This window comes from Procambarus clarkii, chromosome 4 (genome assembly GCF_040958095.1).
Source record: "Procambarus clarkii isolate CNS0578487 chromosome 4, FALCON_Pclarkii_2.0, whole genome shotgun sequence".
Lineage (NCBI taxonomy): Eukaryota > Metazoa > Arthropoda > Malacostraca > Decapoda > Cambaridae > Procambarus > Procambarus clarkii.
In genome coordinates, this window is record NC_091153.1 from 9,431,556 (window position 1) to 9,456,528 (window position 24,973).

The 24,973-nt window shown below is 38.8% G+C and overlaps 1 protein-coding gene across 8 annotated transcripts in view; it reads left to right on the top strand.

Annotated features, from left to right (window-relative positions):
• Nucleotides 1–3,699: 3,699 nt before the first annotated feature.
• Nucleotides 3,700–24,973, top strand: part of LOC123751257 (uncharacterized) — a 268,667-nt gene continuing 247,393 nt past the window's right edge. For 6 of the 8 annotated variants that reach the window (XM_069332835.1, XM_069332852.1, XM_069332857.1 and 3 more), the window contains exons 1-2: nucleotides 3,700–4,018; nucleotides 4,501–4,835. The gene's annotated coding sequence lies outside the window, so the exon portion shown is untranslated. The remainder of the gene's footprint in view (nucleotides 4,019–4,500; nucleotides 4,836–24,973) is intronic. The other 2 variants (XM_069332839.1, XM_069332845.1) reach the window with 2 other exon arrangements.

The window sequence follows — 24,973 nt, forward strand, 5'->3', positions numbered from 1 at the left end:
TTTGTATCCTGATATACTGATGTTTTCATCCCTTTATATTGTAATGTTTTATCCCGTTACACTGTTATGCTTACTTCCCGATATATTGCTATGTTTATATCGCGTTTCATTCTTATGTTTATACGGCGTTACATTGTTATGTTTATATCTCGTTAGAGTATCGTGTTCATATTCCATTTCACTAGATCAATCTCACATTACATTTGGTCAATATCTCTTTAAATTTGGTCAATATTCCGTTACATTTGGGTCAATAACCCGCTACATTGGGTCAATATTCCATTACATTGTACATAGGACAGAACAATTTTAAATTCCTCTTCCCGTTCTCTGAGAATTTGCATGTTTGTGTGCTATGAAGTTAAACTGCTTCTTTATAGGCAGAGGACCGGGTGAGCTACATTGTCATGCTGGCACTGTTGGAGATGGGCCTCCAACAGCCAGCTCCTTGCTGACTGGAGACTGGCTGGTTAGGCGATAAAAGCAAGAGGCCAGACAAGGTCTTTGCATGTATCTACAATTACCTCGTAAACCCTCTTGGTACATACGACGAGGAAGGAGCATTGCACTAGCGTATGACTTCTATGTAACCGGCCATTAACTTCACGGTCTGTAAACTACGTCGCCAAAGTCGTCTCTGTGCTGGAATGAGCCTAAATGAAGCTAGGAGAGAGGGAGAGAGAGAGAGAGAGAGAGAATCTTTAGTGCCTCACGTCCCCGGATAACGAATGTTCAGGACGTGGGTACAGGATTGGTTTGAGGGGTTCCTGGTTCTCTATCCCTGTCTATTTCTGTCTCCGTCAGTCTGTCTCTGTATGTGTATGCACGTGTATGTTTCCGTATCAGTTTGTCGCTGATACGGAATTATTTATTTGTTGCCTGTCTGCAAGTCTGCTTGTCTGAGTGTCTCCATATATATACGGTAGCTAACGGTCTTTCTTGAAGACATATAGTATTTAATAAGACAGTATGGCTGAGAACATTGATTCTAGCACGAGTCTTCTTTATTTTCCTTGTTTTTATTCACTTGAGAATGAAGTTAAAAAATTATATCTTTAAAGTTGGGTTTGCAGTGTTAATATGGCCTGACGCTAAGAGATGCGTTTTATTGACCATTATTAACCTTTTCAATGGCAAATCACAAGTGAATGCAATTTTAGAACAGCAGAATATATGACTGGTAATGAAGTGAATTACTTCTCTTTGAGCCAATAGGCTCACTGCAGCTTTCCATTATCCTATGTTTCAATGAAGGCTGGGGCAGTATGTTGGATATCCCCTAGTCTACCCTACACCCCACAAACACTTCCCGGTTCAACCCACCACCCATATATCCTCCCCGCCTTCTGCCAAAACTCACATGGCCATTCCGTCACCTCTCAGCATACTCACACCCTTCTTGTCTCCTCCCAGCACCCCAGCACATAGTATATTCTCTGTCTCCTCTCAGCACACTCTTGCTCTCTCCGTGTGCACTCTCCCTGCAGGCCCTACAAGTCTCCATCTTCTCTTCACACGCATGCCGCCCCATCTCTACCTTTCATGTACACACACACACTCCCTGCCTCCTCTCTTCCAGGTCACACAAGGCCTGCTAATCTCCACCTTCCCAGCTCAAACACGCCCTTCCAGTTTCCACCTTCCCAGCTCACATACCTCCTCCCGATTCACCCTCCCAGCTCATACACCCCCTCCCGATCTCCTCCGATCTCCACCATCAATGTAACTATTTTGTCATATGCACTATATCAATCGCTTTAGTGAAAAGGTTTTGAAAAGAAGGCAAATCTCGTTTGAACACAGATTTTCTAAGTCTTTAACGGAATTAGTGAATTTCACGTTAAACTCTACGGACTTTAAAAAGAACATTTCACTTTCTTAGATTTCGTATAGGAGGGGCATTGGGGTGGTACTCACCTTGTTGGACTACTCTATTTGTGCTTGCGTGGGTTGAGTTTCGGCTCTTTGGTCCCCCCCCTCTCAACTGTCAGTCTACTGGTGTCAGTCTACTGTTGTAGATTGTAGACTGTCAATCCTGAGCTAATTGAGCTCTATTCTCCTCTATAAGGAATATTTTTATGTTCACGTTCCTGAGGTTATTGAGCTCTATCATATCTACATTTGAAACCGTAGACCATCTCGCACTGGACCATGCCACACTGGACCATGCCACACTGGACCATACCACACTGGACCATGCCACACTGGACCATGCCACACTGGACCATACCACACTGGACCATGCCACACTGGACCATGCCACACTGGACCATGCCACACTGGATCATGCCACACTGGACCATGCCACACTGGACCATGCCACACTGGACCATGCCACACTGGACCATGCCACACTGGACCACGCCACACTGGACCATGCCACACTGGACCATGCCACACTGGACCACGCCACACTGGACCATGCCACACTGGACCATATAACAGATCCCCTGACATATACCACCTCACTAAAGACCTCTGGAACCACAAATAAAATACTCTAGATCAACCACAGGATTAAACTACGTCTGGACAAATCATATTCCTATTTTCAGTGATAATATTGATCACTTGTTTAAACCACACAGATATTGTAATGTTCTCCTTCTTATCCCCACCTTACCCTTCTTCCTCCTCTGCATCATTCCTCACCCTCGAGACCCCAGCCAGGCAGGGAACACTGGATGGCCCGTGTGTCTGGCCCTCACTACAAGCACTACTTGGTCCTCCCTCTCAGTGGGACGAAAGCTGGGGAAAGTGATAGCGCTTGAAGAGACGTGGACAAAGTTTTGTTGAGAACTGCCGGTGGGGATGGAGTCCTCGCTACTCTCTCAGTGTCTAGCGAGGCTCCACGCTTCCCCCAGCTGTAGGCTGTTGTGTCTTACTGAGCGGGCTGCCAACATTCAAAATGAGAGTTATTCTTGTTGCTAATTTTGTTTTTAACATTCTTCAAGGTTTTATTGTTTTATGCATTCTATACACTTGTTTTGCACAATTAGGGAGTTCAGGAATTTAAATGAGGCAAATTATCTTGATTTAATTTATTTTGTTCAATTAATCTTGTTCAATTTTCCTATTCGTCAATAAACACATTCGATATATCTAGTTCTAAACATTATGGATCATAAGCTGGCATCCGCAACACAGAGATTATTCATTCATTGGCCGACTAACATTTCAAACATGTTCGCTCAGCACATAGATACACGAATAACCAATCCCTCTTTACTATACAGAGACACTATAGCACACTGATAGAGCCATCGTCATCCTCTTACTAACATTATTTCAACTCTACACTTAGTGAAGTTTATTTCTAATGGAAACAGTGAATAAGCTCAACTGACAAACGAGTTGCTGAAGTCACACTTTAGATGAGGTAATGTAGGATAGTCCCTAGCTTGCAGTTTTATGATGAGCATGAGCACGCTTCCTAATGATCTTTGTTCCTAGTTTATAAAGAAAGAGAGAGAGACAGAGAGAGAGAGAGAGAGAGAGAGAGAGAGGATGAGAGAGAGAGAGAGAGAGAGAGAGAGAGAGAGAGAGAGAGAGAGAGAGAGAGAGAGAGAGAGAGAGAGAGAGAGAGTGTGTGTGTACCCGTTCGCCGCCGCGTAGAATCCCACCCCCAGAGAGGGGGGCCGTCAGTATACTCCCCAGCCTGGCACTCCCAACTCTCAGCATCCCACAGTCTCGTCCGCGTTCCAGGGAGGGTCAGACGTCCTGTCGCCGGTCCTTCCGTTTTCCATCCCCTCTCTCAACGTTATTTTTAAATCGTCTTTTGTTGTCCTCAAGTGCCACTATTACTCGCTACTGCCTGTGTCTTCTCAGAAACTTCAGCGTGTGCAGTAAAGTGCTCAGTCGTAGAGTATGTGGCTCAAGATGTATCTGGTGGAAGATGTGCTTACCAATATGTGAAGTGGAAGAGGAATGGAATCTGTTATTGGTGCTAACGATGGCGTCATTTTAATTAGCAAGAAATGTGTTTTTTTCTTTAGTGAACTTATGAACGTCTATCTATGTGAGTATATATGTATATATATATATACACACAGACAAGCGTACACACACACACACTCACACACACACACACATACATACATACATATATATATATATATATATATATATATATATATATATATATATATATATATATATACATACATATATATATATATATATATATATATATATATATATATATATATATATATATATATATATATACATACGTATATATATATATATTCATATATATTTATTTATATATATATATTATATATTTATTTATATGACAATGTCAGACCACGAAGGAAAAATGAAACAGGAAATTTCCTTAAGTACTTTCGTATATTAAATACATCTTCAGAAGGTCTATTTTTCCTTCGTGGTCTGACATTGTCACATTCTTAATCACGTGTTTATTTTCGTGATATACACACATTTATTTATATATATATATATATATATAAATATATATATATACATATTCCTTTATAGGAATGTGTTGTGGGAACCGAGTTTTAAATAATATTATGGATTAACTTAATAATTTCTGACTGAATAACATACTCGAGTTTTTGTCATAGAAGAAACAAGCACATCGAGATACCCAAAATAATCGAAAAAAATAACTATTAAGAAACTTGTACATGTATCCATTAACAAATCTATAAACATAGACCTTTTGTGTCACAAACATTAGTAATCCACCCGCCAGCGTGTAGAAGCCTAAGACATATATCTTAATCCACCGGATAAGAAGAGTGAAGTTGAGGCATTAAGGAGGTGGCATATGGTGGGGCGCCACCTGCCATGACCAGGACCTAACACAGGTAGGTACAGTAGTAACAACATTGGCATATTGTGTTATTTGAAAGTGTAGGTGGCGCCAGCCGTCGGCGGCTCGTGCTTACTGGCCAGCGTGACAATAACTGCGTTTGTTGCTCACTAACGCTTGTCATCACTGTCAAATTCTCTTGAATGTATATCACAGGCATTTAGAATATGTTTCAACATGTACTCTAAACTAATTTCAGTTATTCATGCTCGTATTTCTTCACAATTTTAAGAGCTTTCTGATTTAACAGTTTATCATATTAATGATCATATATATGCATATGTGTGTGTGAGTGTAAACACACACACACACACACACACACACACACACACACACACATACGCACACACACACACACACACGCACACACACACACACACACACGCACACACACGCACGCACACACACACGCACACACACACACACACACACATATATATATATATATATATATATATATATATATATATATATATATATATATATATATATATATATATATATATATACATACATACATACTACATACATAGTAAGCACGTCTTGGCCTACTTTGCAAGGGCCGATTTGCCTAACAAGCCATGTTTTCCTAAACTTTATAATATATATATATATATATATATATATATATATATATATATATATGTCGTACCTAATAGCCAGAACGCACTTCTCAGCCTACTATGCAAGGCCCGATTTGCCTAATAAGCCAAGTTTTCATGAATTAATTGTTTTTCGACTACCTAACCTACCTAACCTAACCTAACCTAACTTTTTCGGCTACCTAACCTAACCTAACCTATAAAGATAGGTTAGGTTAGGTTAGGTAGGGTTGGTTAGGTTCGGTCATATATCTACGTTAATTTTAACTCCAATAAAAAAAAATTTACCTCATACATAATGAAATGAGTAGCTTTATCTTTTCATAAGAAAAAAAATAGAGAAAATATATTAATTCATGAAAACTTGGCTTATTAGGCAAATCGGGCCTTGCATAGTAGGCTGAGAAGTGCGTTCTGGCTACTAGGTACGACATATATATATATATATATATATATATATATATATATATGTCGTACCTAGTAGCCAGAACACACTTCTCAGCCTACTGGGCAAGGCCCGAATTGCCTCATAGGCCTAGTGATTTTCTTTATTTTCAATAAAGTGTTTAAAATAAGTTTACTTGAATTATAATTATTATATTATATTAAGAACATAAATTATTGACTTAATTGTGTTAGTTTAGGCTAGGTTAAGATAGGTTAGGTTAGATTAGGTAGGGTTGGTTAGGTTCGGTCATGTATCTACGTTAGTTTTAACTCAAATTTAAAAAAAAATAACTGATACATAATGAAATGGATAGCTTTATCAGTTCATAAGAAAAAAATATTGAAAAATATATAAATTCAGGAAAATTTGGCTTATTAGGCAAATCGGGCCTTGCATAGTAGGCTGAGTACGACGTTCTGGCTGTTAGGTATATATATATATATATATATATATATATATATATATATATATATATATATATATATATATATATATATATATATATATATATAAAAGAACTCTTTGACCCGACCACGATTCTAACCCCTGGTGCCCAAGATCACCCCTTGCTGAACAGGGAGTGCGTCAAAGGGTGATTACATAAGCACAAGGGAGGGGAAAGGTGGGATGGGGGTGGGACGAACAGTGAGGGGAAGAGGGGGGATAACTTCGGGGTAAGGGGAAGGGCTGAGGGCACCCAAGGCTCCGCTGGTTACACCCTTCTATTATATATGTAAAATAAAACTATATGCTGGCTTCCTCGACTTGTCTTTCTGTCTCTCTTTAGAGGCCAGGTATGCTTAGAGCAAACCTCACCCAACTTAACAGGGTGACGAGTCTGGGGTATGGGATGAACGTAAGCTGGTCGGAGGCACCATAACCCAAGAAAGAACGAAGCTTCACGATCACATACTGACCCCCATGACTCATTTTGCCACTGCCTTCCAGCATAATATTTGAAAAGTAATAAACTTAAACTAAAAATTTCTTTCATGTAGTAATAGGAAGTATAATGCATTGATCGCAGGAAAATTAATATAAGTTTTCTAATCATAATACTTCGCCTGTAGCAGGATAAAATAGACGAGCCTTCTACAGCCTAATCAAGCCCCGAAACTTTATCAAAGCCAAAGAGATGCTGTTAAAAATTTTAAGATTTCACACCTTCCTCCCAATGGCGGAGCACAATAATATGAAATATTTATATTATATGTGCATGAGAGAGAGAGAGTCAGAGTCAGCAAAAAAGACAGTGACAGTCAGAGAGAGACACAAACAGAATAAGAAAGAGACAGGGATATAGACAGAAGCAGAGTTTGACCTGCAGAGAAATCATGTCACTCAAGAAAAAGAGAGACAGATAAAGGAGGACAAGAACACACAAAGAAGCAGACAGAGTCAGAGATAGGGAGAGAAAGATGGATAACGGCGAAGAAATAGATGTTTGATGAAAGGGAAGGAGAACGGGAGGATGTTTGAAGAGAAGGTTAACAAGAGAGGAGAGATGTGAATGGAGATATTATAGGAGAATTAGAGGAGAAAGGGGAAGAGTGTGTGAGAGGAGGGAGAGACTGAGAGGAAGAGGGGTTGAGAGGTGAAGAAACCTGGAGAGGAGGGGGAGGGAAATGGAAAGAGAATGGAAGATATAGAAAGAGAGAGAGAGGGGAGGATAGTGAGAGGGGTGGAGAGGGAATGGGTGGAGAGAGACATAAGTGCAGGTGGAGAGTAGGAAAAGCAAATGATAGGTGAGAGAAGGTGGAGAATGGCAGAGAGGGAGTAGATGGACAACAGAGTGAAATATTTGAAAGGGAAGATCTTAAGTGTTACAAACAGAAATCACAATAGCGTGATGCATCAAATGAACAAATCAACAAGTGCCGTGACGAGGGTTCGAACCTACGTCCGAGAGGATCCCAGACGAGCCTTAATCGACTGTGCCACATCATGGTTAAAAGAAATGTTGACAGAGCCCGGGTGCATAGGGGAATTGTGTAAAACCGTGGTTTGTGTCTCGGAGAGGCTGCAGGCTCCGTGTGAGGTCAGTAGAACTCCCAGTTGCAATTCTCTCTAACCATGTCGTGGCACAGTCGATTAAGGCGCGTATGGAATCCTCTCGGACAAAATTTCGAACCGTCATCACGGCCCTTGTGGTTTTGTTCATCTTGAGTGCTAGTGGTGAGGGGGGGGGGAATTTTGAGAGATTGGGGAATGGGAGGGAGTGGTAGAAAGGGAAGATGACAAGGGTGAGGAGAGAATTGGAGCAAGAAGGGAGGGAGCAGAAGAGAGATGTTAAAGAGGAGAGAGAAGAGGAAAGAAACAAAGAGAGGTTAGAGAGGGAGATAGATGGAGAGCGGGGGAAAGATAAGAAGAGAAAAGTTGGATAGAGAAAGCAGGTTAAGAGAAGGAGGAAGTAGAAGAGTGGCTCAGTTGGGAACCTCTTATCACTGTAACGGTTCCCACTACACTATTCATATCTCTACTATACTGATGTGCCTAGAATGCAAACCTTCCATCTGAACATTCTTTTGCATGTATCAAAATAGCCCAAATATATAAACAAAGCATAAAGTCTACGGACTTTGCGTTTAACATTTCAGTTCCTCTGCGAAAGTGAAGTGGCCAGTTCCTCTTCAGACACCAATCACCATATGAGACTCTCCATAAGATCTACAATCACCATAAAATATTGCATGTAACCCGTCCTAAACGGCTGTAATAAATCCTTGGACAGACAAATTAGCTGACAGAAATATCTTGTATTGATAGTGGAGAGTATTAACCAGTGCCGAGGTCTGTCTGTCTGTCTCTCTACATCCCTCCCTCCTTCCCTCCCTCCCTTCCTCTCCCTCCCTTCCTCTCCCTCTCTCCCTCCCTCTCTCATTCATTCCCTCCCTCCACTTCTTCCATTGTCCCCTGCTTCTCTCACATTCCCTCTTTCATCACATTCTCACTGACCTAATTCATATTCTCTTTCATGTTCCTTCTCCCTCACATCCACCCACCTTGTATTCTCCTTCCCAGTTCCCCTTCCTTCCATTTCTCACTCCTTCCCTCCTCCCATTCTCCCTTCCTTTCCCCCTTTTCGTCCCAACTTCTCATTTTCCATTTCTACTTCCCTCCCATTCGTCCTTTCTCCAACTATCCCTACTTACATCCTCCCTTCCATACTCCCTCACTTCCATTCTCCCTCTCTTCCATTCTTTCTCTATCTATCCCTCTTTGTCTCACTCTATTTCTGTGTCTCTATCATTTCTGTGTCTTCTATCTCCCTCTACCTCTTCCTCTCAGTCTGTCACCTCTCTCTCTCTCCTCCTATCCTTCTCAATCTCCCTCTCCCTCTCTGATCTTATCTCTCTTTCCCTCTTTTTCCCTGTGTCCCATTCCTTCTGTCTCCTTCTGTCCTTCTCTTTTCCTCTCTTTCTCCTTCTCATGCCCACCCACTTGGGCTGGACGGTAGAGCGACGGTCTCGCTTCATGCAGGTCGGGGTTCAGTCCCCCGACCGTCCAAGTAGTTGGTCACCATTTCTTTTCCCCGTCCCATCCCAAATCCTTATCCTGACCCCTTCCAAATATTATATAGTTGTAAGAGCTTAGAGCTATATAGTCGTAACGGCTCTTCATCTCCGTCTGTCTGCCTCTCGCTCTTCGTTTTTCTCTCTCTCTCTCTGTCTCTCTCTCTCTCTCTCTCTCTCTCTCTCTCTCTCTCTCTCTCTCTCTCTCTCTCTCTCTCTCTCTCTCTCTCTCTCTCGCTCTCTCTCTCTCCCTCTCTCTCTTGTCTCCTCATCTGTCTTATTCTCCCTCTAATGCGTCTCATTCTCTCTCTCCATTTGTGTCTCTCTCTCCCTCTTCGTAAATGTCTCCCGTTATATCTCCCTCTCCCTCTCTTCCTCTCTCCCTCCTTCTTTCTCTTTCTTCTATCTCTTTCTCTCACAGTCACTCTTTCTCCATATAACTCTTTTCTTTCTCTTACTGTCTCTCTACACTCTCTCTCCAACCTCAATCTAGTAAGGATTATTACGTAACTATTGAAATAATCAGGTAATTCGCATTAAGGTTTTAAAAATGTTATCTCTAAAACGTTGTATAAAATACATTAGGAAATGTTTCATTAAAAAGTTATTGCCTCATATTTGATATCAGTGTTCATAAATTCTCAAAAACGTTCATGAAACCAAATATAAAGCACTTTTAATACAAAAAATGTCGCTTTTAAAATGTTACAAAAATACCAAATTTTTCTTCTAGGTTTATGTATAAACCTAGAAGAAATGTATAATTATCTGGTATGTATAATTATATAGGAAGTCAGGGTCAGAGGTATGTCTGAAGACCCTCTGACCAACTAGGTAAAGGAAGGTATCCACTTTGTGTCAGAGTCTTAATCATATATGAATGAGTTAGGTTAGGTGCCTGTTAGACGGTTGGTGTGAAATGACCCCAATGATGTTCAGTGATGTTGTCTCACTGATGTTGTGATGATGTTGTTGTCACTGTGATGTTGTCACCCCTTGAAATTCTAGGTTCAATTTACCATTACAAATGCCATCACAGACTCTGTATTCAATGTGTAAACAATTGATGAATGCATTTCTTCAGGTAATCTATCCATGTTTTGTTTTTGTTTTTTGAATAAGTAAGCTTTAAACACTAGAGTAAAGAACTTCTTAACTCTTACTGAATAACTATCCCCTAATAAAAAAAATGAGTAAATGATTCCTAAATGAGAAACTGCATCAATATGTATAAAATTATAAAATATTCTCAATTAACAATAAGTAGTGAATGTGCGCGGAATTTAAGTTTGTTGAAAGCCTTGTGTCAATAAAATTATTTGCAAAATTGTTGTTGCAATGAGAACTTCCGGTGAATCTTGCACTTTGTGAAGATTAAAAAAAACTCGAGTAGATGTTATCAGCTTTCGTTGTAAGTGAAGCAATTACACTGTCTTTGTATATGACTGGAATGAATTAAGAAAATTTTTTTGTGATTTCAGTGATGTTTTTTATAATATACTCATCAACACAAAAACATATTACACCTTTTTTTTAATTGAAAATATGTTATGAAGTGTATCACTTTCTTAATGAACTGTATATGTTCAATTTCTTCTTCAATTGTTTACCATTATTTACTAGAACCTGAAGGCCTAAAATCCTTCTCTAGCTTACGAGTTTACAAACCATTCCTAACTCAACAGTTTACCATTCACCTCTAGTTCATCTGTTTATCTTTCTTTCTAGCACAAACGTTTACCATTCTTCTCTTCTTCATAAAGCAGGTTACCAATATCCTCTAGTTCATCTGTTTACCATCTTTGTCTACCTCGTAAGTTAACAGTTTACAATCCTGCTAAAGGTAATTAATTTATCACCCCGTTCTAAGGCACCTCGCATATATATATATTTATATATATATATATATATATATATATATATATATATATATATATATATATATATATATATATATATATATATATATATATATGTCGTACCTAGTAGCCAGAACGCACTTCTCAGCCTACTATGCAAGGCCCGATTTGCCTAATAAGCCAAGTTTTCCTGAATTAACATATTTTCTCTAATTTTTTTCTTATGAAATGATAAAGCTACCCATTTCATTATGTATGAGGTCAATTGTTTTTTATTGGAGTTAAAATTAACGTATATGACCGAACCTAACCAACCCTACCTAACCTAACCTAACCTATCTTTATAGGTTAGGTTAGGTTAGGTAGCCGAAAAAGTTAGGTTAGGTTAGGTTAGGTAGGTTAGGTAATCGAAAAACAATTAATTCATAAAAACTTGGCTTATTGGGCAAATCGGGCCTTGCATAGTTGGCTGAGAAGTGCATTCTGGCTATTAGGTACGATATATATATATATATATATATATATATATATATATATATATATATATATATATATATATATATATAATGATATATTCATCCTAATAAAAGACCCAGATGGACTAATTGACTTAAAAAGTCATCTAGAGAGAGAGAGTCAGTACTCCGATTTACCCATAAAAATAGTGAAAATAACAGTCAACCATTCCTATACGAACTAATAAAAAAGGAGTATCTCTAAGCACCAGCGTATATAATAAGCCAACAAACATAGGATTAAGCCTAAACGGTAGGAGTGAGTGCCGCCTGTTACGGCCACTATGGGCCAGTAACCGGGGTTCTTGATGTTATAGCGTCTTTTATAGTATCCGACCCCAAGTCGGTAGTCTGATTTCCAGGGCTGGTAGTAGTGCAATACATAAATAAGAGGGGGATACACGAGACACGGTTCCTTTCACCAATATATTCACCTTCACAATAAATAAATATATAAATAGCTTTTTTCTACACTTATGTACAACAATGTCTCTTTCGCGCACGACACAAATGCGTTAGCAGTGTTCGTCAACTCCAGTGTTTCCACCGTCCCACTACCTTGTCCACTTGTACTGGAACTGAACTATATGGACGATATGCAACTGAAAACTAGTTTTCAGTTGCATATAGTCCTGGGGACCATTCAGGCTTGCTCGCATTTGTGTTCCTCACGTGTGCCCCAAAGAATGAGGTGATATAAAATGCTGTGCCCAAGATTACCATCCGAGTGCCGGCGGGGAAGTGGTTCAAATAGCTTCGGCTATCACTTCCTTTTTGTCCGGTCGTGATGGTCAAGTGGATTAAAGCGTCCTGTACATACCAGTTGCGTTGCTCCTGGCAGTATGGGTTCGAGTCACTTCTGGGGTGTGAGTTTTCAGTTATATATATATATATATATATATATATATATATATATATATATATATATATATATATATATATATATATATATATATGTGTGTGTGTGTGTGTGTGTGTGTATATCACGAAAATAAACACGTGATTAAAAATGTGACAATGTCAGACCACGGAGGAAAAATGAAACAGGAATTTCCTTAAGTACTTTCGTATATTAATACATCTTCAGAAGGAGTCAAGACTCCTTCTGAAGATGTATTAATATACGAAAGTACTTAAGGAAATTCATGTTTCATTTTTCCTCCGTGGTCTGACATTGTCATATATATATATATATATATATATATATATATATATATATATATATATATATATATATATATATATATATATATATATGTATATATGTGTGTGTATGTGTGTGTGGTGTGTGTGTGTGTGTATGTGTGTGTGTGTGTGTATGTATGTGTGTATATATATATGTGTGTGTGTGCGTGTGTGTGTGTTCAACGTTCTGTTGAATCCTCCCCCTTCCTACGAATCCAGTCTTAGCAGGTCTTAACACCTCCTATTAACCTTTGTCTAAGAATGTCTAACCACCAACCAACATTGTCCAACCATTACCAACAAACTTTATCTAACCTAACATCTTAAAAAATGACCAAAGGTTATGTCTCATTTTAGCACATATATATTCACTTTTCCAAAGCTTTACTCCCTTCAAATATTGTGACGAAATACAAGAAAAAACAGAAGACGTGGTTGAACGAAGAGACAAAACAAAGAGACGTGATGGAGAAAATGTTAAAACAAATATCTCAGTATAATCAGCCGGCCACCTGTGGCTGGGTTTTTGGAGGTTAGTCTCTCCCATCTTGTCGGTGAGGGAACACATCCACACACCAGCGGGATGGACTTGGGTGGTGGAGGCTCTCTGGCCTATCTTGATGGCTTTGCCCTTCTTCCCTCTTCATGGCGGCACTCTCCAGTTGATGGTGAAGAATGAGAGACGCAAATTAGAGGGGAGGGCTGGGTTGTTGGGGGAACTATCACTCTCCCTTCTTGACGACAGTGTCACTGGCTCTTAGCCAGATAGTGAGAAGTAAAAACCAACTATCACACACAGGGAAGATTTGGAACACTTTCACGTTTCTTCATTTTGAGATTGGAAGCCCACTCGTCTGAGTAGAAGATAGGGTTTTCGGGGCGCTCTTCTCTATTTCATAGTGAGGGAATAGTGTTGGAGTGAGTGATGACACTTTTGAAGAAGGTATCAAGCACTTATCCTTTGAACGATGGCACCTACACTCTCAAGTTCTCTTCACATTAGCTCTTTCTACTCCTACTTTGATTGGTATGTACAACAACGTTCTCGCAGGTCTCTGTTCGACTCCCGATGGTTCAAGTGATTAGGCATAGTTCCTTCGCTGCGTCCTCTTATCCCTTCAAAGTTCTATATACTCATATTGGTTTCACGTTTTAACCTGATAATTATCTTACATTTCAGCCCCCTCTCCTTCCTTCCTCCATCTTGCCTTCACCACCCTCTATCTTTCCTTACTCTGCAGGTTAAACATCACTCTGCAGAAACCTGCCTGTTTAACATCACTCTGCGGGGCGTCTGCATAGTTAAACATCATTAGTTACCGGTGAAGATATACACGCCTCACTTGGGGACTCACAGAGAAGTACCAAAAAATATTTTTGAAGGTATTTTCAAAGCTTATCATCACGATGAGACGTCTCTAAATAGCTGAACACTACTTTGGACCCCCGGAGAGTTCAAAGTTACTTTGCTGGCGCATATATAAGCATTAAATCTCATTCTTAGCAGACTCAAATCTGAGTTAAAAGTCACGCTTTGCAGGAGGATATAAGCATTAAACGTCACCCTTCGGTGGTGCATATCGGCGTTAAACGTCACTCTTTGCAGGAATATATCAGAAACAATTGAGATTCAAATACTCTGGAAGCTATGATTGGTGTAAAACATTACATAGGAAGTTCACTGTTATCTTATAGGGAACAATTCCTACACACAACAGGTAACATACAACAATTTGTTTATGTCTCTGATTCATGTATTCAGTATATGAAAGGTGAAGAGTAGATGTTCACTGCTGATAGTCAGGCCAGCTACAGTGACGTGGTCTGGTAGGTTACAGTGACGTAGTCAGGTAAGCTACAGTGACGTAGTCAGGTAAGCTACAGTGACGTAGTCAGCCCAGCTATAGAGTGACGTAGTCAGGCAAGCTACAGTAACGTATTCAGTCAAGCTACAGTGAAGTAGCCAGACAAGCTACAGTGACGTATTCAGGCAAGCTACAGTGACGTAGTCAGACAATCTACAGTGACGTAGTCAGGCAAGCTACAGTGACGTAGTCAGGTAAGCTACAGTGACGTTAGTCAGGCAAGCTACAGTGACGTCAGTCAGTCAAGCTACAGTGACGTAGTCAGTCAAGCTACAGTGACGTAGTCAGACAAATCTACAGTGACGTAGTCAGACAAGCTACAGTGACGTAGTCAGACAAGCTACAGTGACGTAGTCAGGCAAGCTATAGTGACGTAGTCAGCCAAGCTACAGTGAAGTAGCCAGACAAGCTACAGTGACGTATTCAGTCAAGCTACAGTGACGTAGGTAAGCTACAGTGACGTAGTCAGCCCAGCTAGAGTGACGTAGTCAGGCAAGCTACAGTGACGTATTCAGTCAAGCTACAGTGAAGTAGCCAGACAAGCTACAGTGACGTAGTCAGCCAAATCTACAGTGAAGTAGTCAGACAAGCTACAGTGAAGTAGTCAGACAAGCTATAGTGACGTAGTCAGACAAGCGGCGGTATTACAAACAACGATATAATGTACGTAACTCATTGTGAGTATAAAAATGGTCGCAAAAATAATAACAAACAATTTCGTTCCAGTAAAAGTAATAAAAAAAGTTTTGGTAAAAATATTAGGACGGCCGCGGCCATAAACTTAACACCCTATACTTGTACCACACAAACACTAGAGGTATAAAAACAAAACAGATGAATTAAATGCATTTGTGAACACAGTGCAATAATATCTATTGGTTCTAGCAGAAATAATAATGGGAGCAGACAACAGGCATATTTATACAAATTTAACACGTAAATTATTTCACACTGATAAATTAGACGAAAAACGGGAGGAACAATATAAGGCAAATTAAATGTTAAATGTAGTGTCAAAAAAAAGATTCGAAACTGAATCACATATAAACTGTATGGATAATTTTTTGGAAATAATGATAACTATAGGAATTATATACTGGACTAAACTTATGCATAATGGAAGGGAAGTATATATAAAGTTAAATATACAGAATCTCTATGTCTAAAATGTTTATTATAAGAGACTATAATTTCATATATTAAATTGGACTGATAAAACAAAAAATTGTTGAGACAAATCTGTTTATAATTAACTAAAGACAGCGTAGTGTGATGGGAGGTAAACATGGGAGATGAGCTGTTCTTGGGTCGGGATGTGAGTCTAGAAATGTTTTCTTCATGCCAATAAATTGTTGTACAAATTCAGGTTCTAGTTCAGGTTCATCTTATTTAAAAACATTCATAGTAAACGACAGAAACGTAATGCATTTTTTAAAGTGTTTAGGTTGGATAACAGCGACGCAGGATTAATTATCATGGATCTAAAGAGCTTTTTCAGAAAAAAGCTAAATAAAATAAAATTAAGAAGTATCTGGAACACAAATTTGTTCTGTTAGTATAATATGAAAAAATATAAATAAAAACTATAGAAAATTGTAAAGAGTGTAGCTCAGAAGAATGAAAATAGCTTCAAGAGGATCTATATAGGGTTTTAAAATGGACGAAATTCGGGCAAAATCAGTTTAATGTTGAAAAATGTTCCAAATATAGGCAATAATACTAATTTACCAGATATCAGCTGGAATATGTTGATATTGCGACAGCTGAATGTGAGAATAAATGGGGTCTTGATTAATAGGGAAATTAGGAGAATAAAAATCTTACATATATATGTATGGAATAAAGCTATCAGAATACCGGGAATTATTTCTAGACGTGATAACAGTGAAGCATCTAATGTCATCCCTCAGGTTTATTTTCCACTATAATAGACCCATTTACATTATGCAGCTGTTTCGGTCACCGAATTATTAAATAGACATAAATTCACTTAACTCGTAAAAAAAATGGGAAGAGAAAGGTAATCACAGGAATTAGAAATCTTCCTTGTTAAAACTATGTTATAAGAAGCATTTCTTTAATTTTTTGTACAAGGTGTCAATGACTGTATTATATGCTATCATCAATTAAAAACTCCTGCAATTAACATCAAGTTAACTAGCAGAAAGTTTGATGCAAGTGATTTACCTCGATTTATAGAAACCGTGACGCGATGTATTCCTTATGGACTCTGACAAGGGCTTTGTCTACTCTTGGGGGTCTGTTAGGCTATAATTTGTGTAGGTTAATGACTTAATATAAATGGTGCCTAGTTTGGGTGTTACATTCCAAAGTAGACAACTTTTCCTCTTCACTATGATTGTGGATCTTTGTAGCTGCAGGCAAAATATAAAGTATGTCTCTAAATAAATTCAAAATGCTTATTTAGAACACTTTCCAATTTATTGTCATTATTCCTTACTTGATTTTTTTTCAATGGGACATTCTTCTCCCTATTCTTCATATGATAAATGTATAATAACAATTTTGGACTTATCTCTGACTTGTTATATGAACGTAATAATTAATTTTAGCATTTCTTATATAAATTATAAAAAATCATATTATTTTGATAAATTTTTCTATATAATCCTTTCCATTCTAAATTCGTTTATAGTTTTTTCCCTATACGGTACATGAGTTTAATGTTTATTGATTTTTGCTCAATATTATTCGTCCTAATTGATATTTAATATATTACATTCTATACTACTATTTTAAATTTGTTAACAAGTTATAACTTGCATTTACATAATAAGACATAATAAGCTATTGTTAAATCACCTCCCAGTAGCATGTTGTCACGTTACCACCCAGCAAACACACAGCAAAACTACGACGTTGGGAGAACGTTCGAACAAGTTTTAACACCTCCTAACATGTTATAACAACCAATATAGCAAGTTGTAACAACGTTCTAATACGCCATAAACACGTTAAGCCAAGATGTAACAACTTTATTACAAGTTGTAACAAGCGGAAACTAGGGACTGTTACGGTTGGTATTTCCAGGGAAGGTCATCACATCTGTGTTACAAGGTCCTTACATCTATGTTACAAGGTCATCACATCTATGTTACAAGGTCATCACATCTATGTTACAAGGTCATCACATCTATGTTATAAGGTCATCACATCTGTGTTATAAGGTCATCACATTTGTGTTACAAGGTCATCACATCTATGTTTAAGTCCGTCCAAACCACGCTCACTTCACTCCCTAATCCCATACACTCGGCTCTGCAGTAATCTGAGCACATTAACTAAAATTTATCTCGCTCCATTTTTCCGAGCTATATTAAAAGTTACTTGTTTTTATGTTATTTATTCGAGCTCTTCTGTTGGCCAGCACTAAATATATATAAAAAAGTCGGTGTTGACTCCATAATATTCAATCTAGGGAAACAGCCATCAGCTGATTCTTAAAATATCTTTTGCCTTAGCCTTTCTAGTCATAATAATCCAGTTCATTCTACTAAATTTTTAGTAATCAATAAAACATGCGTGGTTAGACCTAAGTGCTCAAGACATTCTTTCCCATATATGCCTTTCTTTCATGCTGTTGAGATTAGAAGTTCTCTGTTTAACCTGTATTATTTTGATATTATTTGTATTTAATTATATCGATATTCCCTGTTTTACACTATATTATATTTTTTCTCTTACATATATTGATATTTCCGCTCCTCATCTAATCTGTATAAAATATATATATATATATATATATATATATATATATATATATATATATATATATGAAAACATGGGGGGATACATAAGGGATAAATGTGAGATGAAACATAGAGGCTGCAGAAGGCTTATTGGCCCATACGAGGCATCTCCTATCTAAACACAAAGATTAATCCAGTGTAATTGGCCTGTTATGTTGGACATTGTCTTCTGTGTTGGCATCGATATGTTCTTGTTTTCACCTTCATTGTATATATATATATATATATATATATATATATATATATATATATATATATATATATATATATATATATATATATATATATATATATATATATATATGTCGTACCTAGTAGCCAGAACGCACTTCTCAGCCTACTATGCAAGGCCCGATTTGCCTAATAAGCCAAGTTTTCCTGAATTAATTGTTTTTCAACTACCTAACCTACCTAACCTAACCTAACCTAACTTTTTCGGCTACCTAACCAAACCTAACCTATAAAGATAGGTTAGGTTAGGTTAGGTAGGGTTGGTTAGGTTCGGTCATATATCTACGTTAATTTTAACTCCAATAAAAAAAAATTGACCTCATACATAATGAAATGGGTAGCTTTATCATTTCATAAGAAAAAAATTAGAAAAAATATATTAATTCAGGAAAACTTTGCTTATTAGGCAAATCGGGCCTTGCGTAGTAGGCCAAAAAGTGAGTTCTGGCTACTAGGTACGACATATATATATATATATATGACAGTGTCAGACCACGGAGGAAGAATTGAAGCAGGAATTTCCTTCGAAGCAGGAATTTTTTTAGGAAATTTTTTAAGGAAATTCATGTTTCAATTCTTCCTCTGTGGTCTGACAGTCATATTTTTCATAACCTGTTAATTATCGTGATTTACACACACACACATATATATATATATATGTGTGTGTGTGTGTGTGTGTGTGTGTGTGTGTGTGTGTGTGTGTGTGTGTGTGTGTGTGTGTGTATGTGACTCGTTGGTACAGTAAAACATACAACTAACTAAATTACAGTTTTTCATTAAGCCAGTGAAAACACACACATGAACGGTAATTTAGTCGTTTCATTATTACCAACAAAAAATATGATTGAGTTAACCTTCAATGTCCCTACACTCCAACACACTTCTGTGGAGCAATTCATCCTCACTTTGACTCATCACCTAATAGACTTTTTCGCTGTTTATGGGTTGAACCTAATTTAGGTCTAAACTCTCCAGGGGTATTAACGTTGGATTACACACCCTGAGTAGTAACGCAGGGCTAAACATCCAGGGGAACTACTGTAGGTTAAACACCCTGGGTATTAACTAAGGGTTAAATACTCCTGGATACTTACGTAGGGATAAAGACCTAGCGTACTAACGTCGGCTTAAACATCCACGGTACTAACGTGTGTTAAATGCCCAGGGAATTAACGTAGGGTAAAATCCCACGGTATAAACGTCGGGTTAAACAACGAAGTTACAAATCTCATGTTAAACATACAGGGTTCAAACCTCAGGTTAAACGTCCAGGGGACTAACGTCGGGTTAAACATCCAGGATACAAACGTGGGGTTAAACATCCAGGGTACTAACGCAGGATTAAAATCCTCAGGATACAAACGTAAAGTAACATCGAGAATACCCCCGTAGGATTAAACACCAAGGGGGTACTGGAGTAAGGTTAAGGAACATCAATTACAAATTAGTCAACACTGTTGCAAAGGAGATGTTGAGGAGCAGATGAAGCGGTGAGGCAGCCACGAGACGCCCCACGGAGGTGATTAATATTCTATAAGGCTATCGACTTCCATATCTTGATAAAGCAAATCGCTTTCGTTGCTGCACTGGCATGCAAGGCGACGAGGAAGGCTCGTAGGGTTAAAGAGGAACCGTGTGAAGGTTCACAGTTCTGGAACATTCCCGGAGCAGTTCTCTCGCTTAGGAACGTGCATGGAGAGACACAAATCACACGCCTTCGAACCTGAAGCAATCATCTTATTTTCAATGGAAATCCATCGTCTGGGACAAGTGTGAGGTTGAGACGAGGTGACAGTTCCGGTAACCCCTTGAGACAGACTAGTTCTCTACAGAGATTGGTATCATGGAACAACCCGTCCTCTTAAAAATAACGTCACTTTTCGCTCGTATGCGCGCTATGGCCAAATTTGGACGTAATTTGAAATGAAATCGACTCACAAAATTGACCCATTGTCCCGTTTTCTGTTGGAGTCGTCCGGCTCACTCAGCAAGCTTAGAAGAGGAAACTTTCAATTAACGTTTTTCATACCGTTTTAAAACTTTATGAGAATTTCCTGCCCACCTAACCTATCAGAGGATCCTTAACTTACTGTTGCTGAAAAAAAAATCCCAAATTTATTTTCATTTTTTTTCCATTTTTAAATTACGTCCATATTCGGCCATACGGGCAAACGGCCAAAGGCGACGTTCTTTTTAAGAGGACAGGTAACTAAGGTTTTTGGTTCCCATGACTTATTTAATAAATACCAATATGAAGTGCATATTCAGTCAATATGCACTTGACTAAATATAAAGTGCATGGAACACTTGATAGAATCTTGATATTAACTGAGGACTAACATTGGTTGATCAACGCTTTAAAATCAAATATTAAAAGAACCCGTCACATCAGGAGAGAAGGCTCCACAATGCTACAGACTTGCCTTTACAACCAGCTGCGATATACACACAAATTATTCGAAGAGCGTTGAACAGAACACGTGTCCAATGAGGCACTGCTCCTTTGGATACAAACCATTCAGGCGATGTGCTATGTAACACCGGTCTTTGATGGACTACTCTATGAAGATATAGGCCGCAGTTCTAACGGATGTAAGCCCTTGAAATGTTGTGTTATTAAGGTCCTTGGGCAACTGCAGTATATGAGAAGATGCACTCTGGTAGAGCGTTGTAGGAATGCATGCTCTTGGAACCCTGAACGTTAAGTACAGTCTCATGGAGTTCTGCATCATAGGGGTACCGGTTCTTGAGGTTCTTGTGGTTCTGCCTCAAGAACCGGTATCTGTCTGATTGTGTATTACAAATACAGTACGAGGTCAGTAAATTTCAAAAGGAAATTCATAGGGTTAAAATAGATGAATAATAATTTGATCTTTTGTTAACGCTGAAAACATGGATTTATTTTCTGCATTTTGGTATGGAGCCACACATAATAATGTGTGGAACTCTGTTGTTGGAAGATCTTTCAATTACATTTCGTCTACCTTATGTGCAAGTCGTACCGGTCTTTGTTGACTGCATGTGACATTTTTAACCTATATACAGTCTCTGAACCTTGACCAAGCACATAATGGTGTAGTATTTTATATTATCTGACTGATATATTAAGATGTTTTGCCTCATTTAGGGATTTATCAGATACTGTCATGAAGTCGTTCTCTTTAATGTGTTTATTCTGTTACGGGATTGCGGAGAGTGCCAGTTGCCTGGATGTTCGTACTATACGAATAATATCAAGACATTTCTTCCATTATTCGGGTAATCCTTATTCACCATCTCATTAAGGCGTCATTCCCTTGTTGAAGGTCGACGGGTGGCCCCACCTTACTCGGCTTCTCCGAGGCTGGGTGGTGGAGGCTTAGCAGCAACATTGGAAAACCCAGTCGAGAGTGATAGTGTTGGCTTAAAGAAGAGCCACCAGGGAAGGCATCTCCGGCCTCCCGCTCCCTACTGCCTAGCAGCTGGAGTGGGTGATCTAACTCTCTTTGAGTGCTTGTGATTCCAATATGATTGAAGGTAGCTAGTGCGTGTAACCGCGTGACGCCTGAGTGGTTAACAGGGATTGGTTTGAGTGATTGTGATTGGTTTATAGGTGACCTTGGCGGTGTCCGGGGAATGTACGGCTCTTCCCCACTACTCCACAATTCCAGCTTTCCTGCCTCTTCTACCCTCACCTCGGCCCCTCTCTCGCCCTCGTTCCTCCAATCTCCCCAATTGTCTCCCTTCACCCCTTCTGCCCTATTTTACCCCCCTCCCTTTCTCTCACCCTCTTCCCCGTCTGGCCTCCGACCATGAGTGGTACCAGGTGGTGCCTCCTTTCCCCCCTATTCCCTTCTTTCCCTCCCCTTCCCTGCTTCACTCCTATCTCCCTCATTTCACCCCTTATCGTGACCTTGTCCTCTCTCTCTCACCACCATTTCCCTATCCTCCCCCTCCTCTTCCCTGTATTTCTCCCAGTTCTTTCTCCCAGTTTTCCTCGTCTGCTCCCCATCCTTAAACAGACACACATTTCCATAATACTGAATTCTTATTCATCACTTTAAGTTGAAGAATTGTCGGGACTCGGCCACCCCTCCTTTCACTGGCCTTGTAGGGGGTCATTATTTTGTCTTACTCTCTCTTATTAGGATCAATAGGACCGACACCGACCAGCCTATGTCCGTTCTGTTGTCCAGACTATTTTTCCAAAGCTGAGTGAAGCTAGCCCCAAGCATCTGGCCTCCAACCATGGACAGGCAGACAGACTGAAAACAAATAGGAAACTGACATATCCTTATATTTATTAAAGACAGTTTGTGGTGTGTGTATGTCCTCCTTTGACATCCCAGTGGCTAAAGGTGTTTCTCTGGGAAACTGTGATACTTGTATGAGTAATGGTAGTGTATTTAATGGTTCAGGGCGCCTTTAACATCTTAGAATATGATGGTACTTTCTCAGTGAGCTTCTAACACCCTAGAATATGATGGTACTTTCTCAGTGAGCTTCTAACACCATCGAATATGATGGTACACTCTTAGTGAGCTTCTAACACCCACGAATATGATGATACTTTCTCAGGGCGCTTCTGTCACCTCTGAGAATGATAGTATAGTATCAGGGATCTTCTATCAACCCTATAGATAATGCAACGTCCTCAGGACGCTTTAAACTGATTTAGAATTTTCATAACTTCTGATAGACTATACTATTGATAAATGCCTTCTGATGGATACTTTCAGTAGTTGGTTGTGATAATCAATTACATATAATGCCAGTTTCTGAATGGATTACAACACCTTTTTTCTGTGTGTTGTAACAGTCCCAAGCTGTCCTGTGACTCCGTCTGTGAGTCTTTTGCATTTATGTGTATTTTCACACTGACGAACTATCCAACAACAGTAATACTGTTACGCTTCCGTGATCACTTGTATCTAGACCAGGACTTTTGCCCAAAGGGAAGTTTCACTTAACTGTTCCTCTGGGAATTGATTAAGAAAAGCTTGTTGTTTTAATTTTCTAAGGAGAAATCCCCAAGCAGTAAAGAAACACCTTGGCTGAGACTTCATATATTTGTTTTTTACAAAAGTGAAAATAAGGGTTAAATATATAAACGAATAAGTGGGCCCCTAAACACACTTTTCACACTTTAAGTTCATGACAACATTAATAAATATAATATGAACCTTAAATCATAGCACTATTCCACTTCATGTTAAGTACAGACATATAATCAAATCAGGTCAAATAAGATAACATAGGTCGACTCACAGAAATAATAATAAAATATATATTACACTTCATTTGGCACGAAAACTAGACTAAAACTTTAATACAGTTAGAATGTCTCTTATTATTAACATTTACCTCTACATTTTCTAGCACTCTACATGGAATAACGTAAGGCGCTAAGCTGGACTGTAGGTGTAGTAAACTTCCTTAAATTCATACGCTTTTCAACAGATATTTCCCTCCGCCATTTTTGTTACGTATGTTCTGTCAAACACTGACACTCTTCCGAGAGTATGACATGTTTACGTTATTTTAAAATATGAATATTTAGCCTAATAATATATTTTTTAATAGAAATGAGTCGAATATTCGTTAATAAACTGTGTATAAATTACCTACATGTGACAGGGCATAGGCAAGAACAGGACAGGTACTTTCCGGTCCAGTTAAGGCATCGAGTATTTAGACAGGTACAGTACCTATTTGGCTAAGAGGAAGGTACTATTAATACACAGTTTACACAGTCACCGCCGAGACCTTGTCACTCACGCAACATAAAGAATGACTAAAATTTAAATGATTCTTGACTCACGATACTTAAGGGTCGGAACAGTTACGAGCACTGACGAGGTATCCAACATCTGTACGACGTGTTTTACCAATAATAACGAACCAATCAACAACTATCTGGCGATAGATATCGTCACAGGCGGTAGATATCGTCACTGGCGATAGATATCGCCACTGGCGGTAGATATCGCCACTGGCGATCTAAAGGGGTTCGGAGAGTAGAACTCTTGAAAACCACTTCTGTTTACGTATAGGTACAGGCAAACCAGTTGAAGAATAACGAGAATGTTTACCATCAAAGAACGTGGAATGTCTCGGTAAGTGAGTAGCACCATTAAGAAATTAAACAATGTCAACCACTCGATAAC